The sequence below is a fragment of the Peromyscus californicus genome, unplaced genomic scaffold, assembly GCF_007827085.1.
Source record: "Peromyscus californicus insignis strain IS unplaced genomic scaffold, ASM782708v3 Scaffold_9__1_contigs__length_137607984, whole genome shotgun sequence".
In the NCBI taxonomy this organism is placed as follows: domain Eukaryota; kingdom Metazoa; phylum Chordata; class Mammalia; order Rodentia; family Cricetidae; genus Peromyscus; species Peromyscus californicus.
Window position 1 is genome coordinate 4,950,939 of NW_026294617.1, and position 20,493 is coordinate 4,971,431.

The 20,493-nt window shown below is 37.3% G+C and overlaps 1 protein-coding gene across 5 annotated transcripts in view; it reads right to left on the reverse strand.

The window, feature by feature from the left end:
• Nucleotides 1-20,493, reverse strand: part of Naaladl2 (N-acetylated alpha-linked acidic dipeptidase like 2) — a 1,340,311-nt gene that overhangs the window by 1,034,674 nt on the left and 285,144 nt on the right. For 4 of the 5 annotated variants that reach the window (XM_052732134.1, XM_052732135.1, XM_052732131.1 and 1 more), the window contains exons 2-3: nt 20,044-20,237; nt 6,863-6,964 (exon numbers count right to left, since the gene is read on the reverse strand). The gene's annotated coding sequence lies outside the window, so the exon portion shown is untranslated. The remainder of the gene's footprint in view (nt 1-6,862; nt 6,965-20,043; nt 20,238-20,493) is intronic. The other variant, XM_052732133.1, reaches the window with a different exon arrangement.

The following is a 20,493-nucleotide window of genomic DNA, read 5'->3' on the forward strand; positions in this document are numbered from 1 at the left end:
ATTTGCTTAATTAGCACTGAGTTAACTGCTCCCTACTCCCCCCTTTAAATAGCCTCTGTGCTATTTATTTAAATGGGAACAGCTATGTGATAGAAAAAAACAACTAATAACAAACAGCATATAATTCTAAATAAATATGTATTTTCATATTTTGATGTTACTAATGTACATGTGTGTAACTATCTGTGATCTATTACATAATATTGACTTTTGGATTGACTTCATGAGGCTTTTTGCTAAAATGACTCTCAAAAAAACTTGACCACTCTGGTATTAATACCTGAGTTCTCAAAATTGATATGATTTAAAAATATATAAGTGGGAGTTAGAATAATTCTGTTTATACTATTATTTATAGACTCACTGACATTTGTATAATATTCTACTGTAATTATTAGTATTTCTATTCAATAAGAAATCATTTGAAAAACTACTTCTGAATAAGTATAACTTCACAATAAGTATTTGTATTAAACTATCCTTGAAATTTTCTATAGAACCTATGAAAAAATTATATGAAAATAATTAATATGATCTAGGTGGTGAAAATATTTTATTATAAAGAGTAAGAAAATTAAAGGGTGTTTTTCCTTTATAACTGACAACATTTTATTAGAAGATGAACATGTAGTTTGAAAAGAAATAATCCTAGAAAAAACTGTCTTGGGAAGTAAAATGATGTTCCAAGGACAGGAGGGCATTTTGTAGATAAGAACTCACCATGTAGATAACAAGAGACCATGTGTCAAGTTTGTGACAAAATGACAGAGTTATTCCAGTTCCATGGGGAAACAGAAGTCACTTGTGTAAAGACAATTTCCAGCATCAACTACTAAATTAATTGCTGCCAAATTGATTAATATGCTTAAAAGTTGATGCTGTTGAAATATCTATCAGGAACTAGATAGTTTCACAATGCCTATCATATTATCTGAGACAGGAAATAATTGAATTAGATAAACACAAAAGTGGATTCAGCAGGTAAAGGCACTCACTTGCTGTAACCTGACAGATGTATTCAGTCCCTGGGAGTCAGATGGTGGAACGAGAAAGCCAATACAAACTGGAAATTGTCCTCTGACCTCCACATGTGCATAAAACACACACATCCACACACTCACACACTCACAAACACACACACATCCACACACTCACATACACACTCAGAGACACATAAACAAATATGTAGTTTTTGAAAGGCAAAAATTTATTCCTTTTAAAAACACAACTTAGGGCTGGGCAGTGGTGGCACACACCTTTAATCCCAGCACTCGGGAGGCAGAGCCAGGTGGATCTCTGTGAGTTTGAGGCCAGCCTGGTCTACAAAGTGAGTTCCAGGAAAGGCGCAAAGCTACACAGAGAAACCCTGTCTCGGAAAACCAAAAAAAAAAAAAAAAAAAAAAAAAAAACAAACCAACAACAAAAAACCACAACTTAGTTTTAATGGATAATTTTGTCTTCACTGTATAAAGGTTATATATATGAATATATATGTTGTGTGTATATTCCATATAGATAATAAATATACATATAAAATATTACAAATTTGCTTTCTGAAAGGAACATGTGCTTAAAAAATATAAAAGTGCTTTAATGAGATTTTTTATTCAAAGATAGGTTTTAGCAATGTATAAACCATCATTGTGCCAGCAATAGTACACTAAAACCTAATATTTATTTAAATGCATATTGTAGTCATAAATACATGATAAATCCAAATAAAAATACTACAGTTTTATCAAGGTATATCTTTTGATAAAACTGTAGATTAATCATGAAGACCATGGACATGCAACTCCGCTGCAGATGTGTGGATGTGAGGACAGACAATGAAAAATACTTTATGGGTGCTGAAGTCAGTTGCTCTCTCTTTATTCCTCAGAAGAACAGTAGCAGGTTTCATTACTAAAAGCCATTGAGTTTGAAATTCATAGACCCCCAAATAATCTACGACCATGTGTGATTTTACTTTCCTGTTGAATTTTTGTTTTTAGACTATGAAAACTCTGAATTGTTTTTCATTTGTTATACATCTATGTGTAGGATGCCTCTTCAGGGAAATAAAATAGCAAAGAGTAATTCTGGGATAAATTACATTTCATAAGCAGTGTAGTGAGTCCTTCTCAAGAAAAGTAAAAACTGTGATATGTGCTTCTGCCCAGGCTTGAAGAGACCCAGGAAGCATTGTGAATCTCAGACAGCATAAAATGCCATCGCCAGGCCAAGCAACCCACCGCTCTGTAATATGGATTCCTAATTACTTTTATTGTATGTCACTGTTTCGCACGATCAAGTCTAATTGACTAGAAAATTTTGGTTCAAGTCTACTAAGTCACAGCTAAACTTTTACTATTATTATTTGGGTTTTTTCCTGAATACCCCAACTTTATTGCATTAGAACACTTTACATTATATTTTGATAAGAGCATTTTATTAAAAAAATCAAACAACTGCAATATTCACAGAAGAGCTACAGTATTTCTAAATCCACTGTCATATCTTTATTTTTTTTTAATTCTTACACATTTACTTCTGGGTTATTATAAGAATGATGATTTGATTTTAATCAAACACTTCATTTGAAAGTCACAGCTAATGAGTGTCAAGTAATGATGACCGCATGGTAAGAGGTATGGAAATATCCCCCGCAGCTGCAAGGATTCACTCCAGAGATTCCTTAACTCAGTTCCACTGACGTATCTCTGGCTATGAATGTGGCTTCCAAGCACCTTCACCTTGATGCTTTTCTTGACCATTTTATTTTATGGTAGGAACCATTGGGTTATGCAATGAACCACAAGTTGCTGTCACTATCTTTCCTAGTATAAAAAGATACTTTGTCCATATTTCATTCCTCACCAAATTATTGAATATATACTTTGTTAATTTACCCCTTAAAGTGAATTAAAAGTCATTTAATCATGATTATGGCTTATCTGTTCTAAGTTCCTATTACTAAGCAGGACCATGGAATACAAGGAGGGAATCAGCACAGTCTCCATGCATAGCTTCTTTCCCTCAAGTGTGAACTGTTTACATTTATCCTAGTTTTGTACAAGGCACAGAATGTGCACTGGATTACATAGAAGAACAAAATTAAAGAGAAGACGAGTACATCACAAATCTTAAAAGGTCTTTTAATAAAATCCCGGTACCAGATATTGGTGTAGATGCTGAAAGATCAGAGAGACAAAGGAACAAGCCACAGCCATCATCTCTTACCTCACCAACTCCTCAGCCTGAAAAAATCTCTAGCTGAAAGGGACGCTTCTGCTGCAAAATCTTTAGTTCCTGTCTCTTCACCTTATATACCTTTCTCCACCCAGCCATCACTTCCTGGGATTAAAGGCCTGTGTGCTTCCCAGTACTGGGATTAAAGGTGTGTGCCATCACTGCTTGGCTCTGTTTTCTCTCCTAGACTGAGTCGATTTCATGTAGTCCATGGTAGCTTTGAACTCACAAAGATCCAGATGGATCTCTGCTTCCTGAGCACTAGGATTAAAGGTGTGTGCCACCACTGCCTGGCATCTATTTTTAATTTGGTGGCTTGTTCTGTCTTCTGATCTTCAGGCAACGTTTACTACGGCATACAATATATCACCACAGATAATGGTAAGGTCGGGGTACAGATAAAGCCAGTTCCAAGCAGTGTGAATATTAACATCTGAGTTTTTCTGCTTTGAATTAGCTATCAGAGAAAAAGACAGCAAAATTATCATAACATTGCTGATGTTGTTTTTGCTTTTTTTTCTTTGGAGGACCTGCCACCCAGCTCCCAAATAAACTACACATGGAGGCTCATTCTTACCTATAAATGCCTGGCTTTAGCTTGGCTTGTTTCTAGCCAGCTTTTCTTAACATAACAAGTCTACCTTTTGCCTGTGGGCTTTTTCTTTTCTATTCCTTGTATACCTTTCTTTATTTCTTACTCTGTGACTTGCTGTATAGCTGGGTGGCTGCCCCCTGGGTCCTTCTCCTTCTCTGGCTACTTTTTCCTTCCTCCTAGATTTCTCTTCTATATATTCTCTCTGCCTGCCAGCCCTGCCGATCCTTTCTCCTATGTTGCTATTAGCTGCTCAGTTCTTTATTAGCCCATTAGGTGTTTTAGACAGGCAAAGTATCACAGCTTCACAGAGTTAAACAAATGCAACCTAAGCAAAAGTAACACACAAAACACATTGCTAGACTCTAATGTAATGCAATGAACTTCTAATAGAGCATCATAAAACTACATATCACAGGCAAAGACACTGTTTCTGTAATTCAGAAACCAATTGACATAAGCAGTGCACATCAGTGCTGCCCCCCCCCCCCCCCCCCCCCCCGTTCAAAGCAGATGGAAGCTGAAGTAGCTGATTGTGAATGGTGGTCATGGAGTGAAAGGCTCTGTGAGGCGCAGAGGTAGGATGAAGGTGTCAGAAAGGTCCAGCCAACAGTATGAAGGGCTCATCCTGTTCTAAGTCTCCTGTTACTGGAAGGACAGCACTTGAGAGTCCATATTGTCCTGGGCTCCATTTCTTATAAACATAAATTCTGATTTAAATTGAGCCAAATAATACAGAAAAGATCCTCTGAATAAATTGTCTTGTCTCACTTCCCATCTTCTGCTCGGCTTGTTGCCTAATTGTCATTAGCTCCTGATGAAATTCACTACATTCCCACTAAGATGTAGGCTAGAAAGGCAGAAACAGGTGATTATAATAAATAAACACAAGCTATTGCTGTAAAAAACAAAACAAAACAGATAATTAAAGCTGATGAACCTAAAAAACTGTAGTACAAAATAAACATACATAAATTTATTGATTTGATTCTATATGACTCACTTTAATTTAAATATTGGCTTATTTTATACTAATAAACTTGAACTTTTTGTACTTGTTAAAGAATCATAAACTATTGCCAAATAGATATTTTTTTCTTTAGGAAGTCACAGTTTCTCAGTGAAAGTACTAATTAAGCAAGGCTCTGTTAGCCAGTAGTTTGCAAGCTAGGTGGGCCTCTGCACTGCATTCACAGTTCCCATTGCTAAGTGTCAAAAGAAAACACCTCTAAAGAACTATCACTCTGGTGAATCTGTTAGTGTGAATTTGATTATTAAAATCTGCCTTGTCCCCATTTCTACTACTCAAATTTAGAGAGAGCCCAAACATTCTTTTTCAAACTTATTTTTAGGTAATAAAAAGGAGCATATATAGGCTCAACAGAGTAGGCAATGTTATGTTTTAAATAATAAAATTTAATTGCCTTGCATTTAATTAAAAAAGATGTTAGATCTGATTCAGTCCAAAATCCACCCCAATCAAAATCAAATTCAATTCTCTTTACAACCACTGCCCTCTCTGCCTTTCCAATTTATTTATTTGTCTATGTGAAAATGTTGAAATCTGGTGCCAGCAAGATGGTTCTGTATGTAAAGATCAAAGCTGCTAAGCTTGACAACCTGATTTTCATCCTTAACATCCACATGGTGGAAGGAGAGGACTGACTCCCATAAGGTGTCTCCTGATCACCACGTGCATTTGATGCTGTGCCTTTATGTGTTCACTATAAACAGTCATCATTTGACCCTTTAATGAGTAATGGAAACGTGACTATATTTAGACTTTGCCAGTTTTCACTAGCAGAAACCAAATTATGGACTGACAAGATGGTTCAACATGTAGAGGTGTTTGCTCCCAGGTCTGAATCCTCTATTTAACCCTTGCATCCCACAATGTGAAAATAGAAAGAGTTTGTTTCTGATCTCCACTCATACCCAAAACACCTGTGTGCCTGCCTATACGTACACACACACACACACACACACACACACACACACGCATGCACGCACGCATGCACACGTGCACACATGCACACGTGAATGATTGAATGAATGAGTGAATATAAAATCTAATCTGAATGTCTTCACAGGTGGTACCTTTTGTCCACATGACACTTCAAACATTTGAATTATCCATCTTAGCCTTTGTCACCGTTTAACGTATATATGACTGTCTCTTTTGTCATTTTATTTAATTCATAGATTTGCAAAGAGAATACTTTGAAAGGTTAAACAATTCATCCCGGTTCCTAAAGTTTGTTGGTGGCCATGCTGGGCCTGTTCTCAGGTCGCTGCTATCTCTAGAGTCCTTCCTTTATCCACTCATTTAAAAGTTTATATGGAATAAACTAGAACAACCGTCTGAAGTTCAAGGACAGAAGTAGTCTGTATAAAAAGTATTTTAACTACACAATAGCAACTCTTCCTACCCACAGAATAAATTGTTCTAGTAGAAAACACAAACTCATTCTGACATGTCTTCACATGGAAACTCAGATTGTATATCGCCATATGTGGAGAAATATCCCACAACGTCAATGAACCCATAGAAAATTGAAAACTGTATTTATATATATGTACATACATATACATAAAAATATATATCACAAATATTACATACATGTATGTTATATATATTATACACACATTTATTTCAGGTAGTGGATATAATTATAGCTAGTAGATAATGAAAATATACATTATCTTGATGTACAAATTACATTGTAAATTTTCAATGAAATCAGTGTATTGGGATAAACAAAATGTCGGATTTAATTAGTTACATTTGTAAATATATAAAATAATTGATACACATAAATGCAAAGAAACTGAACCAATTTCAGGAGGCAAACAGAAACTAAAATATGTATAACACTATCTAAAGAAAGTGGACTCAAATCTGTAAGATAAATGATAGAAGGTGAAGTTTATAAAATTTTGATATACAATGCTGTTTGTATAAAAATATACCAGATCACCTTGTTGGAAGTCAATTCAAGACTAAAAGTCTTACATTCTAATATAGCAATTAGCACTTACTTGAATGCTCCTAGTAGATGGGAGGGTCTTTGCTGTTCCAGGTGGGTGACACTCTGGACCCTGGGCTCTTCATCCAGGCGCCTACCAGTCAAAGCACATAGCCTGTTCATAAGTCAAAAAACAGAGGTACTCAATTGAAATCGAAAGCTGTGCATGATAGTACATCAATTGGCTCCTGAATTTGATTTCACAGTTAATGCTTTTAAAGTGTTGCTTTGTCAGCTTCTTCTATTATAGAAAATTCTATTGTATTGTATAGAAATCCTCTTGCTTTTTTTATTTAACATAAGAATACCTACAACACAATCTTTAACATGCAGCTTTTTGTTACAGGATAAATTCCCACACAAACACACATATTTTTCTTTTTTGGTTAATTTCACGCACGTGTTTATATTTGCACCTTAATTCTGCAAGCATTAATGACATATTTACTTTCTGCCTCACACTACTAAGCATACTAAAAGATAAAGCAGAAGACACATGACTGGACAGGAAGTGATTTATTATCCCTTTGGAGAGGGGGAGGGAACAGGAGAAGTGATGTGAATCTATGCATTTGAGGGACTGAAACCTGCTTCTTCGGTCAAAACACATGTTCAGGGGGGTGATTTCTTTGAATTCTCATTTGCTTAACCAGAAAACCCAAAGGCAAGATGCAGAACTTGTTTGAGAATTAGAATCATTGTACACAATATTGCTAGCACATAGTCCAGGTACTAGCAAGTGACTGATATTATCATATAGTATTTAATAAACCTGTTCTGGCTAGTTTTATGTCTAATTAACACAACCTAGAGCCATTTGGATGCAGGGTCTCTCAATTGGGAAAATGACTCTATAAGGGTAGCCTGTAGGAAAGTCTGGAGTGTAGTTTGAAAATTAGTGATTGATGTGGGAGGACCCAGCTCACTGTGGGGGATGCTAACCCTGGGCTGGTGGTTTTCCTTGCTGTAAGGTAGGCTGAGCAAGCCATGGCAAACAAACTAATAAACAGGACCCTTTTTAATGCTGTCTGCATCAATTCTGCCTCTAGAATCCTTCCCTGCTTGAGTTCCTGCCTGACTTCCCTCAGTGATAGACTGTTACCCAGAATGTGAGATGAAATCAGCCTTTGCCCTCCAAGCTGCTGTTCTTCCTGGTTTATCACAACACTAGAAACCTTGACTTAGATACTAGACAACACCAAAGCTTTGCCTTTTGTTTTAAATCTTCTGATGCTGAGTTTGGCTATTCTCTGTCTCCTATCAATTGACAATGATATGAAGTAGTAAGTGTATAGCTGTTAGTTTCTCACTGCTTTCATAGTTATTTGTATTAATTTGACAAAATTTGTATATAATCTACATCCCAGTATGATATTCTGACACAGACACACATTGTGTAATGTTATAATCAAGGTTGACATACCTATTTCCTCAAAATACTTCCTCCTACCTTTTGTGAAATTTGTAATACATTTTCATTATCTACTAACTACAACTATATTAACTACCTCACTTATAAACAACCCAAAGTTTTACCTTCTATTTCTATCTTCTACATTCCTTAATCTTTTGTGCCCAGTTTCTACTCCCAACTCGATGAACTCAATTTTTAAAACTTAGATTCATTTAATTGTTAGTGTGAGCAAATTGTGTACATGTGTTTGAGTACACATGTCTGTGTGTGCATATGTGGGTCAGAGGACAACTTTGTGGAGTACAGAGTTGATTCTCTTTCCACCTTTACATGGATTTCAAGGATCAAATTCAGTACACCAGGTTTGCTCAGAAAGAGCCTTTACATGCCAATCCATCTCACCATCCTAAGATCCATTGCTTTAATTCCACACATAAATTGGATTAATATCTGTCTTTTTATACCTGGTTTTCACTTAGGATAAAATATTCCAGCTTATTCACATTGTTGCATATGGCATTTAATGAATCCTTTCTGTAGCTTTGAAAACTGCAGACATCAGACATCTTCTTCCCATGCTCACTCTCCCTCTCCTTAAGACCTCGTCCAGTGTTCCCCTTGCTTCACATACTCTCCAACATAATCTGTCTTCAGTGTTTTTGATCTTAGCCATTTGGACTGGTGTAAAGTGGTATCGCAGAGTCGTTTTGATTTGCATTTCCCTGATGACTAAGGATGTTGAGCAATTCCTTAAATGTCTTTCAGCCATTTGAGCTTCTTCTGTTGAGAATTCTCTGTTTACCTCTATAGCCTATTTTTTAATTGGACTGTTGGGTACTTTCATGTCTAATTTCTTGAGTTCTTTATATGTTTTGGATATTAGCCCTCTGTCAGATGTGGGGTTGGTGAAGATCTTTTCCCATTCTGTAGGCTGTCATTTTGTCTTGTTGACCGTGTCCTTTGCCTTAAAAAAGTTTCTCAGTTTCAAGAGGTTCCATTTATTAGTTTCTCTCAGTGTCTGTGCTACTGGTGTTATATTTAGGAAGTGATCTCTGGTACCAATGCATTCAAGACTACTTTCTGCTTTCTCTTCTATCAGGTTCAGAGTAACTGGATTTATGTTGAGGACTTTGATCCACTTGGACTTAAGTTTTGTGCACGGTGACAGATATGGATCTATTTTCAGTCTTCTACATATTGAAATCCAGTTATGCCAGCACCATTTGTTGAAGATGCTTTCTTTTTTCCATTGTATAGTTTTGGCTTCTTTGTTGAAAATCATATGTTCCGATTAATGTCTGGGTCTTCAGTTCGGTTCCATTGGTCCACATGTCGGTTTTTATGCCAGTACCAAGCTGTTTTTATTACTGTAGCTCTATACTAGAGCTTGAAGTCAGGGACTGTGATGCTTCCAGAGGATTTTAACTTGTACAGCCAAATTGAAAATCAATATGGCACTTTCTTAGAAAATTGGGAATCAACCTCCCTCAAGACCCAGCTTTTCCACTCTTGGGCATATACCCAAGGAATGCTTAATCATACCACAAGGACACATGCTCAGCTATGTTCATAGCAGCATCATTTGTAATAGCCAGAACCTGGAAACAACCTCGATGCCCTTCAACTGAAGAATGGATAAACAAAATGTGGTACATATACACAATGGAGTACTACTTAGCAGAGAAAAACAATGACATCATGAGGTTTGTGGGCAAATGAATGGAACTAGAAAAAAATCATCCTGAGTGAGGTAACCCAGACTCAGAAGACAAACATGGTATGTACTCACTCATAAGTGAATACTAGATGTAAAGCAAAGGATAACCAGACTGCAACTGACAACTCCAGGGAGGCTACCAAGTAAAGAGGACCCTAAGAAAGACACAGGGATCACCCAATAACAGAGAAATAGATGAGATCTACATGAGCAAACTGGGGGTGGGGGTGGGGGTAATGGAGGGCAAGGGTCAGAGCAAATAGAGCTTAGGGGAGAGGGAGGTCCCAGCTGGATCAGGAGCAAAGTGGGAGAACAGAGAGGGAGATACCATGATGAATGAAGACCCCAGAGGAATAGGAAGAAGCAGAGTGCTAGAGAGGTCCCCAGAAATCCACAAAGATACCTCCAGTGTAGACTACTGGCAATGGTTGAGAGAGTGCCTGAGCTGACCTGCTCTGGTGATCGGATGGCCGAACACCCTAACTGTCATAATAGAACTCTCATCCAGTGTCTGATGGAAGCAGATGCAGAGATCCATGGCCAAGCTCCAGGAGTCCAATTGGCAAGAGAGAGGAGGGATTGTATGAGCGAGAGATGTTGAGACCATGATTGGAAAAAGCACAGAACAAATAGCCAAACTAGTGGAAACACATGAACTGTGAACCAATGACGGAGGAGCCCCCATGGAACTGGACCAGGCCCTCTGGATAAGTGAGACAGTTGATTAGCTTGAACTGTTTGGGAGGCCCCCCCAGGGAGTGGAGCCTGGACCTGTCCTTGGTACATGAGCTGGCTTTTTGGAGCCTGGAGCCTATGCTGGGACACTTTGCTCAGCCTTGGTGTAGGGAGTAGGGGACTGGACCTGCCTTGGCTGAGTCTGCCAGGCTGGGCTGAGTCCCCAGGGGGAGACCATGCCTTGGAGGAGGCAGGAGTAGGGGGTGGATTAAGGGGGAGGGCTGGGGGGTGGGAGGAGGGAGGACAGGGAATCTGTGACTGAAATGTAAAATTAAGTTAATTGTAAAGTAAAAATATTATTAAAAAAAAAAAAAGACCTGGTCTAGGATCTCTGGGACCTGAGGCTAGAGTCTCAAGTCTGTTATGGTGGGTTCCCATACACAATTCCCTTAGCTCTGAGGAGACACAATTCCTTTGCCACTCTCCTGTCTCTCTAGAGTTTTCCTGCTGTTCTCTAAAATGGGTTCATCCAGGAGGATGTGGCACACATATGCCATCCACAGTATGGCTGGCTACTTAGGAGGGGAAGGCACAGGCTATCACATTGATTACCTGAGTCATCAGGTCTGTCACTACATTGACACGCAGAATTTGTACACTAAGTATTAGTTTATGTCTGTTGGGATACAACATTCCCACAGAGCATAGACTCCAGGTTCTAACACAGAGAGACAGTAGCTACAAGCACGGGATTGAGAAAAACGCTGGAAATTATGGATGCTTTGCCTTGATTTTTTTCCATTCCTTAAGCACAGGCTACAGCTTTCCTAGTTCTCAGAGAAGTTCCATCATTTTAAACTGACTTGTATATTATAAAAGAAAAACTTAGGAAGGACACTTTGTATGTATGCCAGACCCTCATGTGTGATGGGTAATTAGTTGTTTTCTATTTTGTTTTTAAATATGTACCATTTGTGTATTTGCTGAGGAAAAATATATAGTACAGATCAAAACAATCCTTAATTTTGATATTTAATTCTGATGATGAGCTGTCTGATATGAGAATATTAGCATACTAGTTTTGGACCTTCTAAACACAGAATACTAAAAATATATATAACCATCCAACTTAACAGAGCACATGATCCTTTTAGCTTAGGAGGTTTCCTGTGGGGTTAATACAATATTATCAACAACATTTTTGTAATTTTATACTTTTATTAGATTATAAGATATGAATGTCTTTTATTAACAGTTTTATTCATGCCACTTCACCAATAAAGAGCTAATAAAAACTCTTGGTTATTAATCACATAAATTTCATTTTCAGTTTGACATTTACAAGAAGGCTGCCATAAGCCATATATTCTGAGTCTACACAGTTGCATATGGAACTGAGGTACACTGATCCATTCTTAAAGCTCTTCCAGAGAAAAGCTATTGCCTTGATCAGTCGTGTTCCCAGATCTTACAGCTACACAAATATGTAGAGTGCACACAATAAACAGTGTGTGGCCTTCATGACTCAAACCTCTGCTTCCAAAATCTTTTCTATCCAAGACATGTCACATATTTTTGGAAAAACATTTTTTTATTCTCTGCATGTCTATTATTTTGCTGTCTTGGCTGTCTGAGACTTGCCCTGATTTTCCAAGACTGAATATCTACTCTGTGAGACCTATTGTAGCATAGGCATTTATCTTCTTTATGATTATTTCAATACTATAATAAGCTTGAAAATAAATAGACCAGATCTGTGGTTCTGTTGTAAGCACTGTGTATTTTTTTCACTGTTCACAGCCTTAAGCACTGTGGCTACATATTATCCAAATTCCTCAAGTTCTGCAGGGTGCTCTCTAAACCTGCTGCATCAGCTGTACTGGGGAACTTGTGAGAACCCTAGATATTACATTGGATTACAAACTAAAGACCCTGCAGACAGGCCTCATTAAACTGTATTTTCACCAGAACTTCAAGTGTCTGTAATGCACATCAAGATTAGAAAAACTCTTGATTTGATAGGTACAATAACAGTCCTTACCACATGGCCATAATAACTTGGTGTGGCTACCACAGCTCTTGCTTCTTCACAAGCACTTAAAGTAATTAAAAGATATTAATTACATCTCACTTTCTCTGAAGTGTGATATCTTGTACCCACTGTGAAACAATGCCAAGGGGAGGAAGCGCCAAGATGTGAGGGCTGTTACAGAGTGTTTACTGAGTGCTGAACAGCCAGGCACCAAGTCACCAAGCAAAGTGTAAATCCAGGCCCAAAAGTCACAGAAATAGAGCAGATAAGCTACAACTTTCATAGGACTCCCTGTCAAGAAAACTTTGTTCAATAATTCTCAGCAGGAAACATGGAAAAAGTGGCAAAGCCACCCGGTGAGGATACAGCTAATCAAACATTTGTTCTAAAATACATATCCCTAGCTTAGAGTCACAGCAGTGGCAAGGCAGGACCTGCCATGACACTGTGATGGCAAAAATAAATTATAATTGCCATCAAGTCTGTGGAATAACTAGATGACACTCACCAGGAAAAAAATGACATTTTAATTACAAGACATATAATATACAGAATAATTATTCACAAAATAATGTATTCAAACTTGTCAGCAAGTTCTCCTTATTTATTTTGCTGAAAAGCACAGACTAGAATCAACAGCTATGGCTATGCGCAGAAAGGACTATAGCTGATCAAATAATGGCAAGTAGTTACTAAGAAATAGGAACGGCCAAGTGGTGGTGATGGCGCACGCCTTTAATCCCAGCACTCGGGAGGCAGAGCCAGGCAGATCTCTGTGAGTTCAAGACCAGCTTGGTCTACAGAGCAAGATCCTGGACAGGCACCAAAACTACACAGAGAAACCCTGTCTCGGAAAAACAAAAAACAAAAACAAAAAACAAACAAACAAAAAAACAGGAACAATAAAGATATTTCTTGAGAATCAATTATCTTGATGAATTATAGTTAATTATATAGATGATAGGTTGATAATAATTTCTAGATATAATTAGATGATAATTGCCAGATGGATGATTGACAGGTAATAGATAATAGATAGGTGATAAAAAATAGAAAGATAGATGATGAACAGCTATATAATCCATTGTTTGATAAAGATAGATGATGGATAGATTATAGATACATGATCAGTTGACACGTGAATGATAGATGACAGGTAGATGGATAGACATGGAACCTGGATTAAAAACCAGGGCCTCCCATACACATTCAAGCTAAGTACTCCACCACTGAGCAGCACTTCTAATTCTCAAGATACTATATTTTCAGTCATATATATTTAGCAGCTATAAATTTATCAGGAATAAAAAGAGTAAATTACTTTATCTATTGAAGATTTTCTACATACAGGTTAAAAGAAACATGTCAATCAACTACTTACTGACAGCTTTTTAAAGTTCATATTATTTCTCTGACATAAAAATCATTGTTTTCACACCATAGTCTAATCATTTTTCCTTTGAAAAGTGCCACAAGATGTCTATGCATTTAATATAGATTAATTATTTTATTTAATCCTCAACGGGGATACTTTTTAAATTTTGCAACAAACCGATAAGAAAATAATAAGTGGATTTTACAACTGAGTTCACTACATAATTGTAGTTTAGAAGATTTGTTAGAATTCTGACTTAGTTTATATATTTAAATAACAAAGAAATGCATGTATAACTCAACACACTTGTAGACAACATAAGCCATGTCCAAAAAATTACCCCAAAAGAATGCACAGTTATCCCTCTGTAGAGAACCTTTCAGGCCCCGTAGAGAAGGAAGACTTGCCTCTCTCGGAAATTATCCATAGTGGGGAATATCAGTGCCTCACTAGGAGGATGAAGGCAGAGAATGCCGTGTGCTGAGGAGGCAGGGTGGCTGGGTCAGCCACATAGAGTGGTTAAGAGCAGGGTCCTGAAGGCTTAAGGGGTGGGGAAAATCAGGGTAAATGTTAGCAAATTTTGTAGCAAGGCCATTAGCCTGTCAATCCAACCTCCAGCAAAAGTGTCTCCAATTGCATCACTTACACTCAAACAAGAGTTTCCGTTGTTCAGAATGCCACAGAGGATTATTTCGTACTAGCAGAGTATCTTAACTGAAATACGCTTTTCCCATACTTGCCTTCTGCATATGTACCTCACATCATTTTACATATATTAAGAGATAGAAGATGGAACTTTTACAAACTGTCTCCCCACTTTTATCTACCAAAATTCACATAGTCTTTTTCAAAAGAAGAGGAAGATGTCGGACAGAAATATGATGGTATGTATGTGTGTTTGTAAAATTACCACAGCTAAAATTATGTTTAATTATCCATAGACACCCTAGCAAAATCATTAGAAACAAGAGGTATTTTAGATTCAGGTTTCTGACCCCATCATGGCAACCCAAGGGGTTCCTAGCAAAACACCAGCACACTATGCAGTTCTTGGTTCCATTGTTTTTCTTTCTTGCTTAATATTTTTCTTTGACAATTTCATAATGTATAAGTGTATTCTGATTACTCTTTCCTCCTTTCTGTCTTGCTCATCCCTATGTCTTCATGTTTCTTATGTTGATATCCATGCAATGAAACTCACATCTGTGTCTAATGATAATGGCTTCCTAGTGACATTTCTCAAAAAGGTTATAGTGGCAGATTGTTGTGTATTAGCCCCAATTTGCTATGAGGTCTGTAACATTCAGTAACAATTAGACTTACATTCTCATACATAAGGTGGGAAATTATATTAATTGTAAATTTTTATCAGGTTATGTTGGAGATTAAAAGGCAGGTAACTTACTAAAAATGTCTCAGGTAGACTAGAAAAAGACTACCTGTGTTCAAACTGGAGCTATGACACTTACTTGTGTGTCCTAGGATAGCTCACTAAACCTCACTGTACTTTAATAGTAAGAATATGGCAGAGCTAATAGCTGCAGTTTCAATCACATAAATTGGATATAAGGTCTAGCTAATCATAGATTTCGTAATTTTTCTCTTTCATTTCCTCATTTATATCTAGGGTTTGAAACAGTGTCTGACTTAAAAATAAAGAAAAATACGTGCTTAATAAATAAATGAACCAAACGTTCACTGTGAAAAGGTACCATTTTGCTTGCACTGTGGACTAGAGAGGGTAGAGATGAGTGGGCTTCACTAGGTGCCTGTTGGAACAATCTTACCACACACAATGAGGGTGTGATATAAAGCAATAGCTGTGCAATGAGTGAAAGCACCCAAGAAGTGTGTAAGCAACAGTGTGTGAGTCATGATGTGGGTTAATCACTGAGCACCAAAGTGTGAAGGGTAGGAAGGAAAGGAAAGCCTCAGATCAATCCTGAGAATTAATTTTGATGAACAAGTCAGCAGCATCGCAGAAACTCTGAGAAGATACAGTCAAGAAACAAACAAACAACAACAGCAAAATAGTATCCATTTCTCTACTGAATGCAAGTACTATGTAGGGCTGGGATTAAGGTAAAGATGAGTGATGCATTTGCCTTGGGTAAAAAAGTGTAACAGTATATACAGAAACATTCAAAATTCAGCAATCAACACAAATAATATTTCACTTATCTTAAATTTTAGTACAAAAATTTACAAAGTTAGCACAAAAGTACAAAATTAGTGCAAAAGACTCCATAGTAAAAACGTATTGAAATTGAAAGTTAAAGCCAGGTCTGTTTGGGTTCTGATTCATCATCCATCAGAACACTCTGTTCTTACTACATCTGCCCAACTTCGCAGTTCCAAAGCAGGGACAGCTATGGGAGTGAGAACAATGTGCCAACACATTAGTCAACCTGGGAGTTTGATATTTTTATACTGGTGTTATTAACTTTTCCACTACACTCAAAATACAAGAGAGTATTTTCCTAAGGATATTGAGGATGTAGCTTTATCTTTGCTCTAGCTGTCACAATACTGTGACCAGGAAACCTTCCACTGATTTAGCAATTTGAGGGCTACCTGTGATTTGGTGGAAGTGTCAGAAGTTGTAAGGAGAGACACAATCATAACCACTTAAAGAGAAAATAGGAAGAAGGCATTTAAATGAGTAGACAGGGTAATGTTTGCAGAGAGAGGGTAGATAATCCATGAACTCTTAATTTAAAGTGCTCCTGTGGTTAAACTTACCTACTCAAATCTCTGAACCAGAGAACTGCATATTCTGGGTAGTTCTCTTCACTGAATCATGTCCCTAGACATTTTATTTTAACAGTTCATCCTTCCTGTGCCATTTGTGAGACAACTATGGTCATAGCAACACTACATCAGTTCCTTAAGGTCTGTGCCAACTCACCACTGCTAACGGGTTTCAATCATAGTGTGACTGAAATGTTTCTGGCAACTGCAAATGTTGAAATAGCTTTGCTCCCAAATACATCCCAGAAATCATCTGATTAAAAAAGTGATTGTATTAAAACCTATAAAGAAATAAGTTTAGATGCACTTTGATTCCTCCTAGTCCTGCATCTGAAGTATGTGGTGTCTTCAACAATATGGACTTACTACATTATCTGGGAGGCAGCCAAGGGTAATAACAATGGCCTATATTGTCTGGGAGTCTCTTGGATTCCCTGATCATCACTGAGAAAGATCTCCCATGCCTAGTACTGAGTTTTTTTTTTAAGATAATCTATGGCTCTTGTAGGGAGTGTTATCACACCAAGTGTTAGTCATAAATATAAATATACATACATGTGTGTTATGGTATATATTTATGCATACTATATACATGTATTTTTATATATTGTGTGTATTTATATATATACATAGACACATATATATTATTTAATTTTAGATAAATATATAATATGATTCCCTATGGCTTTTTCAGTGTTATTTATTACTTCTCTCTCCCTGTATTGTCCTCCCTCCAACCTCCCCAATTAAAGCCCCCAAGTTTTCCCATTTCTCCCTCCCTATCACCTGTATCTTCCTGCTCCTATCACACACACACACGTACATGTAATCCTGACTGGTTTTATTAAATAAAAAACACGTTTCTTAACCAAATGCAGAGTTAAAAGCCCCAGAGGTCAGAGAGCAGTAGCTAAGAGCTGAGACCAAGACCTCCTTCTTACCCTTCGCTGCCGCTGCCATCCTTCCCCTGAGGAAAAGACCAGGAATGTGTGTTTGTCTTTTTATTGACTTTCTATTCTGCCTTCTCATCACTGCCTGTCTATACAGACCTCCAGGTCTTCTATGGTTGGTATTGAGATTAAAGGCATGTGTCTCTATGCTGGCTGTGTCCTTGAACACACAGAGATCTGCCTGTCATGCGATTGGGATTAAGGGCATGTGCTACCACTGCCAGATTTCTGCTATGGTTTGCTATTAGCTCTGATCCCCAGGAAACTTTATTTATTAACATACAAACAAAATCACATTTCAGCACAAATAAAATATCACCATATTTCCCCTTTCTATTCTAATTAAAAGAAAAAAGGAAAAAAATTATAACATGTAAGAAAAACTATATACAAAGAGTATAATAACTATATATAATATATACAAGCAATAAGTATCTAAACAATGTCTAGTCCATTTGCATTTGACAAATTCAGAGAAAATAATTCCATTATCTATCCTATTTTGGTAGGTCCAAAATATACCTGATTCCCTTTCTATTCTAACTTATATTACTAACAGAACTATTTTATAATGTCTTTCAAATTTATACACTTACACCTCTTTAGTGAGTTTCTTTTCTAAAATTCTTAACAAGGAAAACTATAACTGTCTAATCTTCAACTATAACTATCTAATCTTCAACTCCCTCAGAGACCCAAGAAGGAAATAAACAGGAAGTGTATGTAAGCAGCTTCCAAAAAAATGTGAGTTGACAGAAACAGCCAGCTCCCTGGACAGTCACCCGAGGTTTCTCTGCAGCGTTGGGGCATCATCTTCAGCCTATAGGCTCAGCGTATCTGACGGACTCATTTGTGAAGTAGGATGTACACAAGGACAACAGTTCAACCTCAAATTTGGTGAGAATAGTCCATGTACTAGAAACACCTGAATTCCACTAGTGTCCTGTCATGATTCAGGAATTTAAATTCTGGAAATTGTTGATTTTTTTTTTTAATTCAGCTGTCCATTCTTCTTGGCTGTATGTGTGTGTGGCTTCATCTCAGCATCCCGTTCTTCTCCATATCCCTCTATTAAATGCCAGCCTACCATTGAGAGGTGTGAGCTTAGTTACTCTTTCAAGAATAACTGTTTCAGCTGCCGTTCCTCTGCACATCAGAAGCCATCAGTCCACTGCCTGTTCAGCTGCCTTCAAAGAATGAGGCACTGTACCTTTTCTGGATTGTAAAGGCCACTTCAGTGATGGTGCCTTATTGTCCTGGCCTCAGAAGATGCCTGTTGTTAAAGCCACAACCACACTTGTCTTGGCAAGAATCTGTAGTCCTTTGTTTTGTATCCCATCAGTTCATTTTGTCCTGTTTGTGAGCAGTCGATTCGAGGATACTTTGTTGTCCAGTGGCTAACTTTTGCCACAATGAAAGTTAACACCATATGCAGTTTCTTCAATGCCCATATTTTCTCTGAAGTAGATTGGTACTGCCAGGAGCCGACATGTCTCAGAGTCATAAAAAAAGGAAAAAATTTCTAAGTTATTAAAACATTTTAAATGCCATATTCTGTAGCTCTCTGAAGGGTTTGAAGATGACCTGTCTATCTAAAATATATTTGCTCCATCTTGAAAAAATACCTAATATGACTACAAGTTCGATTGTAATGTCTAACAATGAACTTTCATTTCTTTATATCCTAATAGCTGGTAGTAGTAATATTCAAGGATTAGCAAATTGCATTACATTGTTAAATGAATGGTATAAATACAATATCTTGAACAAGATTAGAAATATACATATAGCATTTTCTAATAATATCAATCTCAATATATATATATATATAATTTGTATACAATATCCAAAAATCCAATCCAATGTAAAGTATTTAAAACTAGTAATTGTCTTTTAAAAGTAGATTCAATAATCTATCTTTTTATCTATATTGTATCATATCTATATCTTCTCTTTATTTTTTCAAGTAGATTCAGTAATCTACCCTCTATTCTATCATATATATATATATATATATATATATATATATATATATATATATTAGAAACAAGAACCTTAAATTTAATCTCCTTTGCTTAGTTAGCCCTTTTCCTAACCCTTAACAACAACTTGTAACCAACCCTCCTAAACAATGAAATTTATCCCAGACCCAAAACCCATTAGAAGACCAACCCCCCGACCCCACCCCACCCCCCCACACACACATGCACTCGTGCACACACGTGCCACGACTCCTTTCAATTTTCTGGTTTCTGTGGTTATTGTGGGTTATATACTTACATGAAGATATGGGACTAGAAACCTCAGCTGTGAGAACACATGTGCCATGGGTACTGCTGGGTTTGGGTTATATCACTCAGTGTGCCTTCTGCTTCTATCATTCTACCTCCCGATCCTTTGTTTCTTCCAGCTAACAGTACTCCGTCCTTCTTCGTGAAGGTTAGCTTCCATTGTATCAGAAGGTGATCTACAAACTGCCAAGGGAGGACAGCGATCAATAGTCCTACCGGGTTATGACACCAACCGTCCTCCTCTTTTTAAACTGCTGTTTGTTACCTTTTTAGCCATGGCTGTCCAAATCAGCAACTGCAACTCCTCCTGCTAACAGCAGATGCAAGGTTCAGATGCAAGAGCGGTAGCCAGAGGGGATTCTGCTCCCTCAGGCACCAACTCTTTTAAAGCTACCAAGGGAACTTATCTAAATCTCTGTTCCTCTAAATAACTCAAGGC